The following is a 15,542-nucleotide window of genomic DNA, read 5'->3' as shown; positions in this document are numbered from 1 at the left end:
TACAGTTTAGTCAGTCTTACAGTTACAGGTCAATCTTCTGGACTATAGACTATATTCATGTATAAATATGCTGCTGCAGAATGATGGATAGCAATATCTTCCCCTTGTTTCAAACAGTAGCTTCCAAGAAAGATTTCTGAAGGATATTGTGACCCTGAATTTAACTGAACTGAAGTAATGCTTCTATTATAGTTATTATTTTTATGAATTAATTAGGATCCTTTTCCTTTGTTTCGCATGGTAGCTTCCACACAGGTCATATTTGCCTTCATCTAGTAGCCGGCTCTGATTTTGCAATGTGTAATGTCACATACAGAATACCCTGACCTCCGTGACCATATGGACTTCATCTATTTACCATCCCTTCCTCTGAAAACCTCAAAATCCCCTTACACACGGGAGATTTACACCCAAAACATCATGGTATAATGTTCCATTCCCCTTACTCTCTTTGTTCCTACTCTTTCACTGACTTTTATACTGTTTGCATTTGGGTTGTTGGTCATGGTGCTGAGTGCTATGAGTTCACATAGCAATGGTAATGGAGAACAGAGGTTTTTCTGTTAATACTTGGCTTGGTTTACATGTTTGTAACACTTCATTAGCCAGCACTAAGAGGCCACATGAGATTATTCACACATATCACAGTACTGTAAAGAGCCTTGGATAATCTGGCCAAAATCAGCTTTGCAAACTAAATCTTGTCTTCACTCTTTCTGCTGAACAATTACAATTTTCTGTACTCTTCGGCAGATGTGGTGCCAAAAATTAATTGTTTAAAAACACAAAAAACTGTGACAATATATTTCTCTACATACATAAAATAATGCAATTAATATTAATTATAATAAAATCAAACACTAAACACCATGTACATTACTGATAACAAAATTCATTCACATCAAATATAATCATATGTAATGAGCAGTGACTCCTGATGTTCTTTTACTGTTTTCATATAAATGATGTGGTATTTTATATTTTATACTTACATTTAAATTATTTGTAATATAATGGTAAGCTATTTACAGTTTTTCACCATAAGGTAATTTACAGTTTACCAATTAACATGCTTTTATTACAGCATTTTTTGAGTTTTTGACACATTAAGAATATCTATTGGTGGCTGGAACAATATTATATAAAATGTTATATTAAAACGTAATATTAAAATACTGTGTCGATTAATATGGATTTAAAGAATTCTCACATTTTATTCCATTTGATTATTTGATTTTAAATATATTTTCTCAAAGAAAAGCACAAATTATTTATTTTTGTAAAAATAAAAATATAAAAAATAAAACATTTTATCTTTTTTAATTTTCTAAAACTTTCAATCAGGGAAACATTAATGTGTGAAACTTAAACATTCTGACTGTTCTTCAAATAAAAATGTATTTATTTAATTAAAATTACAATTAAACAGTGCACTAAACAGTGATATTCAATGTTCATAATAAAAAACAGACTTTGTAAAGACCATGGGATAGTCACATGTTTGCACATTTAATTTTCTGTGCATTCATCATAATAAAAAAAGATTGGAGATATTTACTGTTACCAATGTTAAAAATATAGTTCACTCAAAAATGAAAATTTGGCCACCATTTACTCACTCACAGGTTTCTTTCTTTTACTGAATACATAAGAAGATAATTAATCAAACAGTTACTGGCAGCCATTGACTTCATTATTTTTTTCCATTTGGTTAAACACTTATGCAAAACATATTCTTTTATGTTCAACAAAAGATAGAAATGAATACACATTGGTAGAACATGAGGGTTAGTGAATGCTAACAGAATTTTAATTTTTGGGTGAACCACCCCTTTAAGGTCAAAGGTTAGATTCTCAAGGAATGCACTGATAAAATATATATCTTGAATACTATCAAGATACAAGAAATCGAGAGATCAGCTCAGGCTGTGCCCCATCCTCTCCTGTTAAAAAAATAAGCTCTTTTTACTGACTACCAGTAAATTGGAAACAAATGTGCACAGAGAAACAGGCTTTTCCATATTGAAGAACTGGACAGATGTTTCCTTATCTACATCCCTCTCTTGCCTCTGTTCGAACCCACATGTTATAAGACAAGTCAAATTTGTCTTCAGTGAGTCACTCACCATCACATATTTATCTTTTGCTTTCCGGCTGCCCAGCGGGTTGCATCATAAAGATGGATGACAGTGGAATGATCCAGAAAATGATATTTGCAATTTGGAGCTTGTATATGCAACCTACCCATTTAATTGTGACTCTGAAAAGCTCTCTAAATTCACAAATGAAAATGCACAGACTTTGCTACTTTTTCTACTGTTAATCTTGGGATGTAAAGGAGGAAATTCAAAATACACATATAAAAAAATGACTACAGCTCACTATATTCTATTTTTGATCTGATTCAGTTTGTTTTAATTTTGAACAGCTGTTTGTCCCTCTTAAAGGGTGAAAATTGATGTTTCAGCCACTTGACCAATGAAGACTTCCAGTCACTGCCATGTGCCACAGCTGAAGAGGATGGCTGAACTTTTCTAATGCAGGTCAGTGAAGCTGGGTATCCATCCCCAGGCCTCTCTCACATAGCATGCGTGTCGGTTGCTACGTGTGCATTGTGGGATCCGGTGGAAGGACAGCAGAATTTAGCTGCCATCTTAGTCTTGTGCAGTGCATGGCGCCTCCGCTTCAATGGGATTTGCCCACCCAGTTGCTCCCTGATGTCTTCTGTGGGCTACTGTCAGTGATTTAACCATTGCATGGCCGTGTTGTGTATATAAATAAGAATGTGGAAAAGAACTGAGTACCAGATTATATTGAGTTGTTTTGTGTGTGTATGTATTTTTAGTGAATGAAAATCAAACTGTGTCTGAAATCGCTCACTTGTTCACTAATACACGTGTATGGCAGTTGAGTGCACTATATGAAAAAGGAGTAAACTAATGAAGGGAATGAAATTGTTCATTCCGAATTGAGACCAATACAAAATGCCCGACAACCACTATAGTGCACTATACAGGGGATAGGGAGTGGTTTCATACGGAGCTATTCTTTGCAAACAATGTAGTCTGAAAATTACTTGGGAAAGACATTTAGCTGAATTCTAGTAAATGCGAAATGATTGCAATTCTTGGGCAAACCACTATAGATTTGGTTTCACTATAGAGTTAGAACCGGTGAACGCGGTTTACAGGTTTCATAGAAAGAGAACATCATCATGTTTTAAAGAAGAGTTTCTTGATTAAGTGCTTGAAACAGACACAGGTGTAGTAGTGTGCAAACTACATGGGCATGGTTTAGATAACTATATAAGAATTCACATGATCACGTATTTTGAAATTTAAAATGCTTCAGTTTTTTTTCTATTCAATTAAATCCTATCAGTTTAATTACTTCAGTTTGTTAAATGCTTCAGTTTATTATATTATAAACATAATACATAATTATAGTTTATATGATATAACTATAAAGAATTAAACTGTTCTGCGTGATATTTAAAAAAAAAAAAGAAAGAAAGAAAAGATTTTTAATAGAAATTCTTGGTAACACACCACTGAAAAAAAAAAGGTTTTGTGTGTGCACTGTTTTTGCTCATCTCTGCATAATAGAGAATTGTTTGCTCAGCAAGAAAAATTAATTAGATGGAACGGTGGTTAATAATATGAAAACATGTAAATATACACACATGCATTTCATCAATGGTATTTTATAATTGAAATAAATGTTTCCACATTTCTGTGTGTTTACTATTGTCATTAAATAATAAAAGCTTGTTACTGGATCACATTTAAGCCACCTCTAAAAAACTGTAAACACAGAATTGTGTTAAATGCCTATTTATATATATATATATATATATATATATTTTTTTTTTTTTTTTTTTTTTTTTTTTTTTTTTTTATGAGCAATTAAAAATAAAGTGAAATTCTATACGATTCTTCTCTCTACTTAAAAATAACCAAGTGTGGAAGTGGATAAAAGCAATTGCAATAAAATATTAAAGCTGCAAGCAGCGATGAAAGGGCCCTCGCACTCGGGCTCACCACCACCCGGTGCCCATAGGAGGAACAGTGAACGTTGGGCCATATGCTCATAAAATAGTAAATATTTGTGCCACATTTCCTGCTGCCAACAGGTGGCGCTATGATTATAACTGAATATCGACATGTAAATGTCTTCAGGCCAGGACTCTTACCAAACATGCAAAGTTTCGGGCAGATCAGACAAGTCATGTTTAAGTTAGTATACAATAAGTCATTTCCTGTTGCCAGCAGGCAGCGCTATACTTATAATTGAATATTGGCCTTTAGTTGTGTTCAGGCCAGTACTCTTATAAAACATGTGATGTTTGGGTCAGATGGGGAATTGTATGCATGAGTTACAACAACTTCCTGTTTTATAGTATTAATAGCATCATTTTGGACATACTAAGTGTTGCTGGAATGTTTGAAAATATTTCTAGCATGATTAACACACAATGGCATATTTTACTGTGTTGCAAATAGTACATAAAAGTGTTAAAAATAACACTTCCTGTTGCCTGCAGGTGGCGCTATGACTATAACCAAATATGGGCATGTTGATTTATTTAGGACAGGACCCTTGTCAAACGTGTGAAGTTTGGGGCAGATCGGACATTGCTTGTCTGAGTTACAGCATCTTCCTTTTTCACTGAATTAGTAGCATGCTTTGACACTTAGCTAAATGTTGATAGCATGTTTTATTATGTTTCTAGAATTTTGCCAGCCTATTTAACTCTTTTTGACAGGTTTTAATTTGTCCCTAGGAATCCATAACAGTGATAACATTTTCACTTCCTGTTACCAGCAGGTGGCGCTATGACTATAACTGAATTTGGTCATTGGTGTTTGTTTGGAACAAAACACCTATCACACGTGTGAAGTTTGGGGAAGATCAGACATTGCTTGCCTGATATACAGCAACTTCCTTTTTCACTACATTATTAGCATGCGTTAGCACTTAGCTACGTGTTGCTAGCATGTTTTAGTATGTATCTAGTATGTTGCCAGCCTATTTAACACTTGTTTACACTTTTTAATATGTTCCTAGGAGTCTTTAACAGTGTTAACCATGTCACTTCCTGTTACCAGTAGGTGGCGCTATGACTTTAACTGAATTTGGTCATGGGTGTTTGTTCAGGACAGAACACCTATCACACCTGTGAAGTTTGGGGAAGATCGGACATTGCTTGGCTGAGTTAAAGCAACTTCCTTTTTCACTACATTAGTAGCATGCTTTAGCACTTAGCTAACCCCCGGTTTAACAGACAAGGCTTAAGCCTAGTCCTAGACTAAAATGCAAGTCTGAGTTGTTTCAAATGAAAGAAACTTGTACTGATTGATCTTAAAATATATCAGTGCCTTTGTTTTGTCTCAAGATGCACACCAGTAATGTTTTTTTCTAAGGCATGTTTATAAAAATTACTTAAATGTCCTAATTGAACTATGGCCTAATCCTGGTTTAGGCTAAGCCCTGTCTATGAAACCAGGCCTAAGTGTTGCTAGCATGTATTAGTATGTATCTAGTATGTTGCCAGCCTATTTAACACTTGTTTACACTTTTTAATTTGTTCCTAGGAATCTGTAACAGTGTTAACCATGTCACTTCCTATTACCAGCAGGTGGCGCTATGACTATAACTGAATTTGGTCATGGGTGTTTGTTCAGGACAGAACACCTATCACACCTGTGAAGTTTGGGGAAGATCGGACATTGCTTGCCTGAGTTACAGCAACTTCCTGTTTCACGGCGAAACATCAAACTTTGTCAGGCCGCCAGGGACACACCCCTTGACAACAACTCAAAACCTTCGCAATTTAACATCACAAAGGTCTTATGATGACCCTCACCAAATTTTAAGATAATCCGATTAAAACTGTAGGAGGAGTTCGTCAAAGTACGAGGCATGGAAATGGCAAAAACTGCACAAAAATCATACAGGAAATTCAAAATAACTTACTTCCTGTTGGGTTTTGGATTTTGTACCAAGAAACTTTTTTGTAGGTAATGGTGTGTTACATGTGTGTACCGATTTTCATGAATGTACGTGAAACACAGCTCGAGGCGCACTCCGTTGAAATTTAACAGGTGGCGCTATCGAGCCATTTTGCCACACCCACTTCTAAAACCTATATCAGATGTAAATTTTCGCCAGTCCTGATGCGTGTGCAAAGTTTCGTGAGTTTTGGAGCATGTTTAGGCCCTCAAAAATGCGATTCATTTCAGAGAAGAAGAAGAAGAAGAAGAAGAAGAAGAAGAAGAAGAAGAAGAAGAAGAAGAAGAAGAAGAAATGGAGCAATTCTAATAAGGGTCCTCGCACTGCAGTGCTCGGGCCCTAATTATGTCAACAGACATAATCAGTTATAGGGGGCTCCAAAATGCTAGTGCAGAGAAAATGACCCAAATATGATCAGCTAGGACTAAAAAAAAATCAATACTGCTTAAAAATCTGTTTAAATGATGCTCCTTTTAATTTAAACAGAATATACCGGAATTTGTTCACAGGATTTTCAAGCTATATAATGTATTAAGCTTAATCCGCTAGATTCACCACTCACCTCAAAACTTCAAATGTGTGCAGTAAACATTTTCCAGACATAAAGTACTGGCTGATCACAGTGAATTTTTCAATGCTAGGATAACTGGGAGTAACAGCTGCACTTCAAGCAGGTGTTTGGTCAAATCACAGTAAATTGTCATTGATATTGTGCCATGAGAATATTATCACACCAAACATACTCTCACAATACCCCCCAGCTTTCAATGTTTAAGTGACATAGAGATCCTGCGCAAATACCTAGTGCAGCTTTGCAGTTGAGGTGTCATGAGTTGAGGGCTATCGACAAGCTTCTTGTCTATCTTTATTAGCCAAATCAAATGCAGAAAAATGGATCCCTCTGTTTATCAGCGTGGTGCTTACTGTGGCTGCTCATGAGCCAGAGGTCAGAGACATGACACCAAATTATGGGCACTGTAGACTTATTATATTGATGGAGAAGATGAAGGAGAGTGCAATTGGAGGGTGTCGGGTGAGGAGGGTGGGGGGTTAAGAGGATACTGAAGATTAGGAAGGGAATTGCCACAGTACACTGGCTGCTTTTGTGAGCCCAGTGTCCGAGGGGAAAATATCTCCTGAGGCAAGAGCAGTCTGCCACAAAGCACTAGTCCTATTATAGATACAAAAACTTGTTTTCAGTCTCCTCAATGCTAGACGCCACATTTTGAGTGGTAGTTTGGAGAGATGGGCCATGTGAGCAAGGTCATATAAAATCATTGTGGGACAGACACAAATAGATAATGGGTGTTTACAGACAATAACAGTTCAAAAACGTTGCTGAAGGGAGATTGGCGTTGCATGTCAGTGGGCTGCTCTTTTTATTATAATTTTTGCTCATTTTGAGCCCAACAGTTTAGCTCCAGTAAAAGTTTAACACAGGAAAGCTGAGGTACTGTAGATGTTGAAGACGATAAATGTTTTAAAGGGATAGTTCACTCAAAAATGGAAATGTGATGTTCATCTGCTTACCCACAGGGCATCCAAGATGTAGGTGACTTTTTTTCTTCAGTAGAACACAAATGAAGATTTTTAGCTCAAACCATTGCTGTCTGTCAGTCATAGAATGGAAGTGGATGGGAATCACGGCTTTGAGAGTAAAAAAAAAAAATACACAAACAAAACCAGGTTAAACCCTGCAGCCTGTGATGACACATTGATGTGTAAAGACACTAAACAATTGGTCTGTGCAAGAAACTGAACAGTATTTATATTGTTTTTTACCTATGATTCAGTGCAGTGTCCGAACTGTCCTAAGCATGTTCTCAACAGAGGGATAGTCCACCTAAAAATGAAAATCATTCATCGCCCTCATATGGTTCCAAACCTATTTGCGTTTCTTTCTTCTACTGAATACAAAAGATTTTTTGAACGATGTTGATAATCAAACCATTCTGGTTCGTATATTGACATTTTTCCTATTCCTATCATGTTTTTTTGTCCATACAGTGGAAGTCAATGGGAACTGAAACTCTATGACTGAAATCCATAAAAAACTGAAAATCTTTTTTCTTTTTTGTGTGCCATAAAGGTTTGGAATGACATGATGGTGAGTACTGATGACATAATTTTTTTTTACATTTTTGGGTAGGCTAAGCATGTGTGTTATTACAGATAACCAGAAAAATTAGCAAATGGCAATCTAAGTAAGTGCCTAAACACCTTTGTCTTAATTTGGAACAGTATATTTTTAAATAATTAGAAATCTAATAGTTTTGTTGTAAAAACATATTAATATATATAACATTTTATGCATGTATAAAAAAATTGTAAATCTATTTTGCTCACACCTTAAATTCACGTGTACAAATCTTAATTAGTATTCCCAAAAAAAAAAAAAAATTTCCTTCAGAAAATAAATATATCGTGTTTAATTTAGTGTTACTTGACATTTCTTTGTAATCATTTCTGAAAATGACTGATTTCTGAGTCAAAATAGTTTTTTTCAGCATTGTCATAAAAAGGTAAAATTATCTGATTTCTTTTACATTTTAATTGATATTTATACGCAGCCATGAGGATCCACAGGGCTGATTCTTTGATATTTTTAAATAAATTAAAAGATTGGACTAAACAAACATCATGTCATATTCCCCACCGTCAGCGAAGGCAAATCCACCCACCTCACCATTCCTAACAACAGCTCTCTCTCACGCTCTCACACTCGCACCCTCTCACTGTGTTGTCTACTGGGGGCCAGCTGCCCTCTGGTGACATCACACACCCTTCCAGCTGCAGTACTGATGGTGATAGGAACAGATGTTGGCTTTTGGGGGCCAACCCCGACAACCACAACTTTCTCTACCCACCTCCAATTGCAAGGGCCAAGAGTACTGTTGACATATTCTCTCAGCATTTCACTCATAATAAAGCCTTTAGCCAGGACTAAATTTGTGGGAAACCACCCTCCAGCTAGCCACATCCCATGCATTTAATTTTTGATGGCACCATAAAGTTAAGTTTGTTCTCATGATGCATCCCAAAATGCATTTCAAATAGTAAAGGCATTTAAACTGCCAGGAGTCTCTTAACCCTGCTATTAAAACAAAAATCACTGTGTTTGTACTAAGCCTGTCAGAAGGGGAAAACTGGAAATGTGGTCCTGGGCACACTCAAGTTCTGAAAACTATCAAGGGGAGAGGGGGTAAACCCATTAAATTGTCCTAAACTCGTTAAAGGTAAAAAAGTTGCCATTGCTGCAATACCCTTTGAAATAATTTACAAATGCATACCCTTTGAAAAAATACCACCCCAGTGACAGATATTGTAGTGTCCTGTTCACGATTCAATGTTCAATGGTCCTGATTTTTTTTTTTTTTTAGAATTTCAATTAGAAGTTATAAATATTTTGTAAATATTTTTTAGCAAGAGACCTGGTCATTTTGTAAATTAAATTAAATTAAATTAAATTAAATTAAATATGGGGGTACTATATTTAGCAATTAGCAATTTAGCAATTAGCAAAATTTAGCAATTAGCAAAATTTTAGCAAATTTTTTTATCATAATTACTGATTGGTACAACAGGCTGTTCGGGCCCTTATAATAGAATCCAGTGAAGACATGAAATATGAGACATTAAAACACATAATAATAAAACTGTCATTAGTTTAAAAAAACTCTACTCATTAACATGTCATTCATGAAAAAAAATAAAAATAATAATTCTGAATATTGAAACTGTGAAGACTGAGCCATCATCAAGAGAACTGGGAATGTAGCTTCAGTCCGGGTGCTCGGGTCCCCGTACCGACACATGGAAGGGCTGCAGCTGTTCGACCAATCTCTTTATGCAAAAAACATTAAGCAGGAATGAGCATTCTCCCTACTTTTTCTCATTACACAACTTTTCCCGTTCTGGCACAACATCACAACCTTCCCTCACACACATCTGTGGGCACAATGAGCTGTCTCTGGCCTAAAGGATGGGGGAGGACAGAATCTCAGCTGTTCCAGTTGTCAGAACCCTGGGAAAGTGTTCTCTCCACTCTTGCTCCCTCTTTCTTTCTTATGTCCTCTCTCCCTATCGTTCTTTTCCCCCACCCCATATTTGATGCCCTGAAACCTGAGGACTTGCCTCTGGTCATAATTTGAAGTAAAACCCAGTGAGGGAAATGATAGAGGTACCAAAGGGCTTAGAGGAACATTTATATTGAGGCACAAGTTTGAGTTGTGATGTTGATCCCACCCTCAGTTTGAACAACTGTTTGATAGTTGCTACAGCTGTACACATTTTGTCAGTGTTGTTGTCTTATGTGGCCTATACATTCAGCAAAACCACATCAAAGGGAGAGCTAGAGTTATACTTGAACTGTCTTGTGAAACATGTGATCTTATATGTGTCATATGACTATAAATCACTTTAATTATTAAACATATTTGATGGTTGACAGTGTTGTCAGCTGTTGCACAGAACAGTTCAAAAGTATCTCTCCTTTAAAGTCATATTGTAATATTTTTCATCAAAGAGCTGATGTCTGGATTTGAGCCTGTCATTCTTTAAAAATAAGTACCCAAATCTCAGTCATCCCACTGTTTTCTGAAACATTTGACGGCATCATGTACAATCAGGTTGATATGAGTTGCTCTAATCCCTCAAATTAAAATGTTCACCCCTTCTGTGCTATTCTCAGATCAGTACCAAATGCCTGTGTGTGCAAATGTAATGAGTGAGGAGAATTCTATAACTGATATAAGGCCTTGTAATCCCACTCTCGTCTAGATGTTAAATTCATTTGTAATTGCCCTTTTCCCAAACACAGGTCTGTTGCAGACGCTCACTATTCCCCTGACTGCACACGGGGACAATGAGAGGGGGATTTCTTATTTTCATCGAAATGAGACTCCAGAGAGCATAATAGAGTTAATACAGGTGCTGAGCATAGGAGACAGACGGCAGCTGATTTGCCGTCTCAGGGATTAACATATTCTCAAAATGTGAAGGACAGCCCCACAAGACATTCTGAATATGTTTTCATAATAAAAAGTCATTACTTCTAAGGCAGCTATAAGGGATAGACAGAGATAAACTTAGTAAGTAGCCTACATAATCTCTAAACCATTATACTACTCGTGCAGTGGTCTTGGCCTTAACAAACACATAACCTTGGATTGGAAATAACTTTTTTAACAACTATATGTTAGCTGAATGTACATACTCCGCTTTTCGGGGTTTAGTCCGGATAGATTGTTTACTCAAGTCCGTGTGTTATTCTCGCATAGCCAGACCTTCAGACTGACAGCTGAAGGTCTGGAATCTATGGCAGCTTTCATTGGCCAAGGCCCGCCCATGAAGCCGTTAGACCAACATGTCAAACAACCAATCACAGTTTGTTTCATTCAGTGTCACGTTTCGGGGCATGGAAATGTCACCACAATAACAGACCGGTGAGTAAAACTCTCAGACGTATTTTAAAGATTCTATGCTGCAAACTTTACATTTTTTACATACTTTTGAATATCCAGCATTTAGTTGATCCTGACAAGCGCTCATCATCACAGTTGTAAACTCAACGGCTTTCTTCTTTCGTGAGGGAGTTTGGCGCCACAGCATTTTTGTTTCCAGGCGGAACGTTAAAGTATGCAACACATAAGTCTCCCTGAAATCCTGTATAATTCAACCAATCCAATGACGAATTCCACTTTTGTGTCCCATATGCATCAGACATTTCACTTTTGTGTCCCATATGCATCAGACATTTAGCCAACGGTCCGTAGCATGATGTCTGAGGCTGATACTATCCGTCTAGACAGTCCCATGACCCACATTTTAGTGACATTGGCGCACATTCCAATTTTTGCATACGCAAAATGCAAAATGTAGTGAATGGCTTCTGTGCTCAACAACCATTTGCCAGGTTTTGATTACTAATGTTACAAATTATTTAAATTTATATATTAATTAATAATTTAACCTATATTGGGGGGGACAGTAGGCCATCTGCGGCGGTTTCAGTCATCCGAACACTTTGAAATACCTGATTCTCATTGGTCATTCGCAACATTAATCGGTCTAATTTGCTACATTTCTCCTTGTCCATGGCAACTTTGTATAGACTGTTACAGGACCGCTATAGGAGCATTCAGAAACGTAGTAGCCTATAGCTCCTATTATTGCATCCACAAATAATGAAGATTAAGCCTTTAAATGCTAAACAAGAAAGCCTTTAGTATTTATATTTGTGTTAGCCTGCTTCATGTTCTTAAGATTACTTGTAAGCCTGTTCTTTATCTAATATTTACACAATCAACGCTTGTGAGAACGTAACAACAATATGGCTCTGCAAGAAATGAATATGAAGATCTATGCAGAATAAAACCATACTTAAGACTCTTCATCTCTCCAGGCTTTACATGACGTATGGGACCTCTTGTCGTAATTATTCTTCCTTCCATTCAAACTTGTCTTCCACAGAAGACAAACACACTTGTGCAGCTTGGAGAACTGTTGTTGCATGTATTGTAAATTGCATGAAGATGTGGCTGGCCTCAGTGTCCAAGAGCTGGTTGGTGCTACATAAAATACTGTCCCTCCAGTCTGAATGCAAAGAAAGACAAGCCTCCGGTTAACAGAGAAAGATTCCTTGCACTGGCAGAGGCTCACTGGCACAACACAAGCACCTTTTATTACCGTCATAATTAATGACCCGCAGTGCCTCAGATCTGAAAAAAAAAAACTTTCCTTTAAGGGAATTAAACGGAGCAAAATGATGGCCAAAAAGGCTCAATTAATAACAAAGTGGGCACAGTTCTGGGATAGCACAAACAAGGCAGAACATCAGTCAAACGCACAGACATGTTGGATAAACAAATGCTTGATTCATTTCTACAGCCCGATGGGACTACTGATTAAATTAGAAAGCTGGAGAAGAGACAATCAACATACTGGAGATAAACAATGCTAGTGTGCTGCAGGGGACAAAACAAAAACACGGAAACATTCAGTGACATTTGACACAATCCCTAGCCCCAGCTGGGTCAACGCTGAACATATCATAAAACAAAAAATGTGTATGTAAACAGGAGAAACATCCACATCAATATATGTCAGGCTGCAAAAGCTAAACGGATCCCATGAGGTGTGAAGAAGAATGTATATATGGTTTTGTCAAGAAACCTAAAAATTTAAATGGTTTTATTCAAAAGACAAAATATAATTTAATGTCAAAATTGTCCAACTTCGGTTAAATAAGTTATAAGAATTAATAGAAAAAGCACCTTAACAAAGCAATTGCAAATTTTCACTTTTTACAATTTATTTTTTAAATTGATATCATAAAGTCATTTTTACTTGCATGCATATTTATGAGTGGATGGTGACATTGCACTGCAGTTCCTGGGAAGATGATTTTTGAAGAACTCAGGCTTTTTGAGTGAGAAAAGCAATTCTGCCTCCTCTCCCCCTCTTGTGTCAAGTTTGCAAAGTCCAATTTTCACATAATATGAAGGTCGTGACTGAATCTGCACTGGTCTTTGTAGGACATAATGGCAACAGAACTGTAAATTGTTTTGGGGGGAGGGTTGGTTAAGATGAGGGAAATCACCATTCAGCACTGGTAAACCAGTCAGGGACACTGACAAATAGAATAGATTTTCCATCTCAGTGTGTCACATTAGATTTTCGGAGGTGCACAGTGGCTGGTACTTGTGATTAGTTACACTTTAACAATGTAATGAACTTTTTAGTTTATCCATCTTCTAACTCAGGAATACAAAAAGGTCCACCTGCATGATGTGAATTGAGGAGAGAAGAGAAATATAACAACTTTTGTTGTTTAATGTTTTATGTTAATAACAATTGTATTTATTAGATTATGCAAGTAAGGCTCATTATATTTTCTGCTTTTTCTTCTATATATTTACTTACTATTTTAAATCTATGTTAGGTTTACAAAAACATTTACAAAAATATATAATACAATTTTTCTTTTTTTCCCCACATGCACGTCAAAGTATATATATATAAAAAAAATTGAATTTCCACAGGAGTTCATCAAAAACATGGCTCAGTTGAAATTGAAGGTCACAAAGCCCTGTTTTTAATACCTTGTTTCTGATATGCCGCAGCGCTGTGTTCTCCTTTGGTCTCTTTAGCCTTCTGGTTCTTGAGTTGAGGTGGTCAGAGGCTAAGCCTCCAGCAGGAGGACGTCTGCATTCCTCCAGCTTCCAGCAGCCCTGTTCTTCTCTCGCCCTCTTTGTGGCTCACAGTGTGCTGGGGTTAGGAGACTGCCGCCTGAGCTGGCCAGAGCCCAGAAGTGCCGCCTCAAACAACTTCAATGTTAATTTCCTTTTCATCTTGTGTGTGAAATTGCGGCTGGTGTGGCACTGACCTCCAGCATTATGAGGTCAAGTGTTGAAATCTGATGTGCGCCTCTCAGGCAGACAGTGCGCTGAGATAGATAGAGGAGTGGGAGGGGAGGTTTAAGAAAGGTAAAGTCTTTGCAAGTTCTCTCCTAGCATTGTCAAGGGCTTCACTAGGCATGAAGCAAGCCTTCACATGTGTGCTGAGTGGAAGAGAGAGCACACATCCACAAGACCCTCCATCTTTCCCTCTAGACAACTACTGCTCTTCTCCTTTTTCAATATTCAGAACTGAAGCAAAGCTATCTGGGAAAAGGTCAGCAAGGCCATATGTTGTTTGTGAAGTGGTGTTGCAATATATGTTTCAATTTGCTTAGAGAAGAAATACTAACATACAGTACAGCAGGACACTCATTTTATTTTGGGGAGATCACTAATATGTCTATTTGTGTTTATCAGCTTATTATAATATTAATTTAATTATTTTACATTATAATATACATATAGTTTTAATAAAAAGGTCATAATAAACCCTATATACTAATCTTAGAAGCCAAACATCTATGATTATGCTTATCAACCTCCATTACATTATTATATGTTTTTATTTATAAGCCTTTTTATATATAATGTTTAAGAAATATAATATAATTAATATAATAATCTGTTTCTGGTTAATTTTAATGCTTAAGTAAAAGTGTTTCCTGAGCTTAATGTCTATTTATCTTTTAATGTTTTTACTAATCAAACTACAAGCTAAATAATATAATATAATACCCAATAATATGTATAATATATTATAACACCCAAAGATTCTACATTTTATTGTAGAAATGTCATTTTCTGAGCATGTATTTAAAATATTTGCATATAGCTACCACCTGATCATTGGCATGCATCTCTCCCATCATCCTCAGAGGCTGCGCTCACCTCTGAATTACGTGCCTTAGTTCTTTTGTTCCACTTGCTATGCGCCACAACTTTCCGAATGAAGTGAACAAGTTAACATCTTTTCTTCTTAAGATATTCCTAATCATAAATAAATGCAATCTCTGGCAAAGAACAAGGGGTGCAGAGAGGAGGGAGAGAGAGAAACATCTGAGTAGATAAGCATTAGATATGATTCCCATGATAAGACTCAGTAATTTGGCTTTTAGAGATAACTCCAGGCAC

Source organism: Carassius carassius, chromosome 46, assembly GCF_963082965.1.
Source record: "Carassius carassius chromosome 46, fCarCar2.1, whole genome shotgun sequence".
NCBI classification, from domain to species: domain Eukaryota; kingdom Metazoa; phylum Chordata; class Actinopteri; order Cypriniformes; family Cyprinidae; genus Carassius; species Carassius carassius.
Note: the sequence above shows the minus strand (reverse complement) of the source record.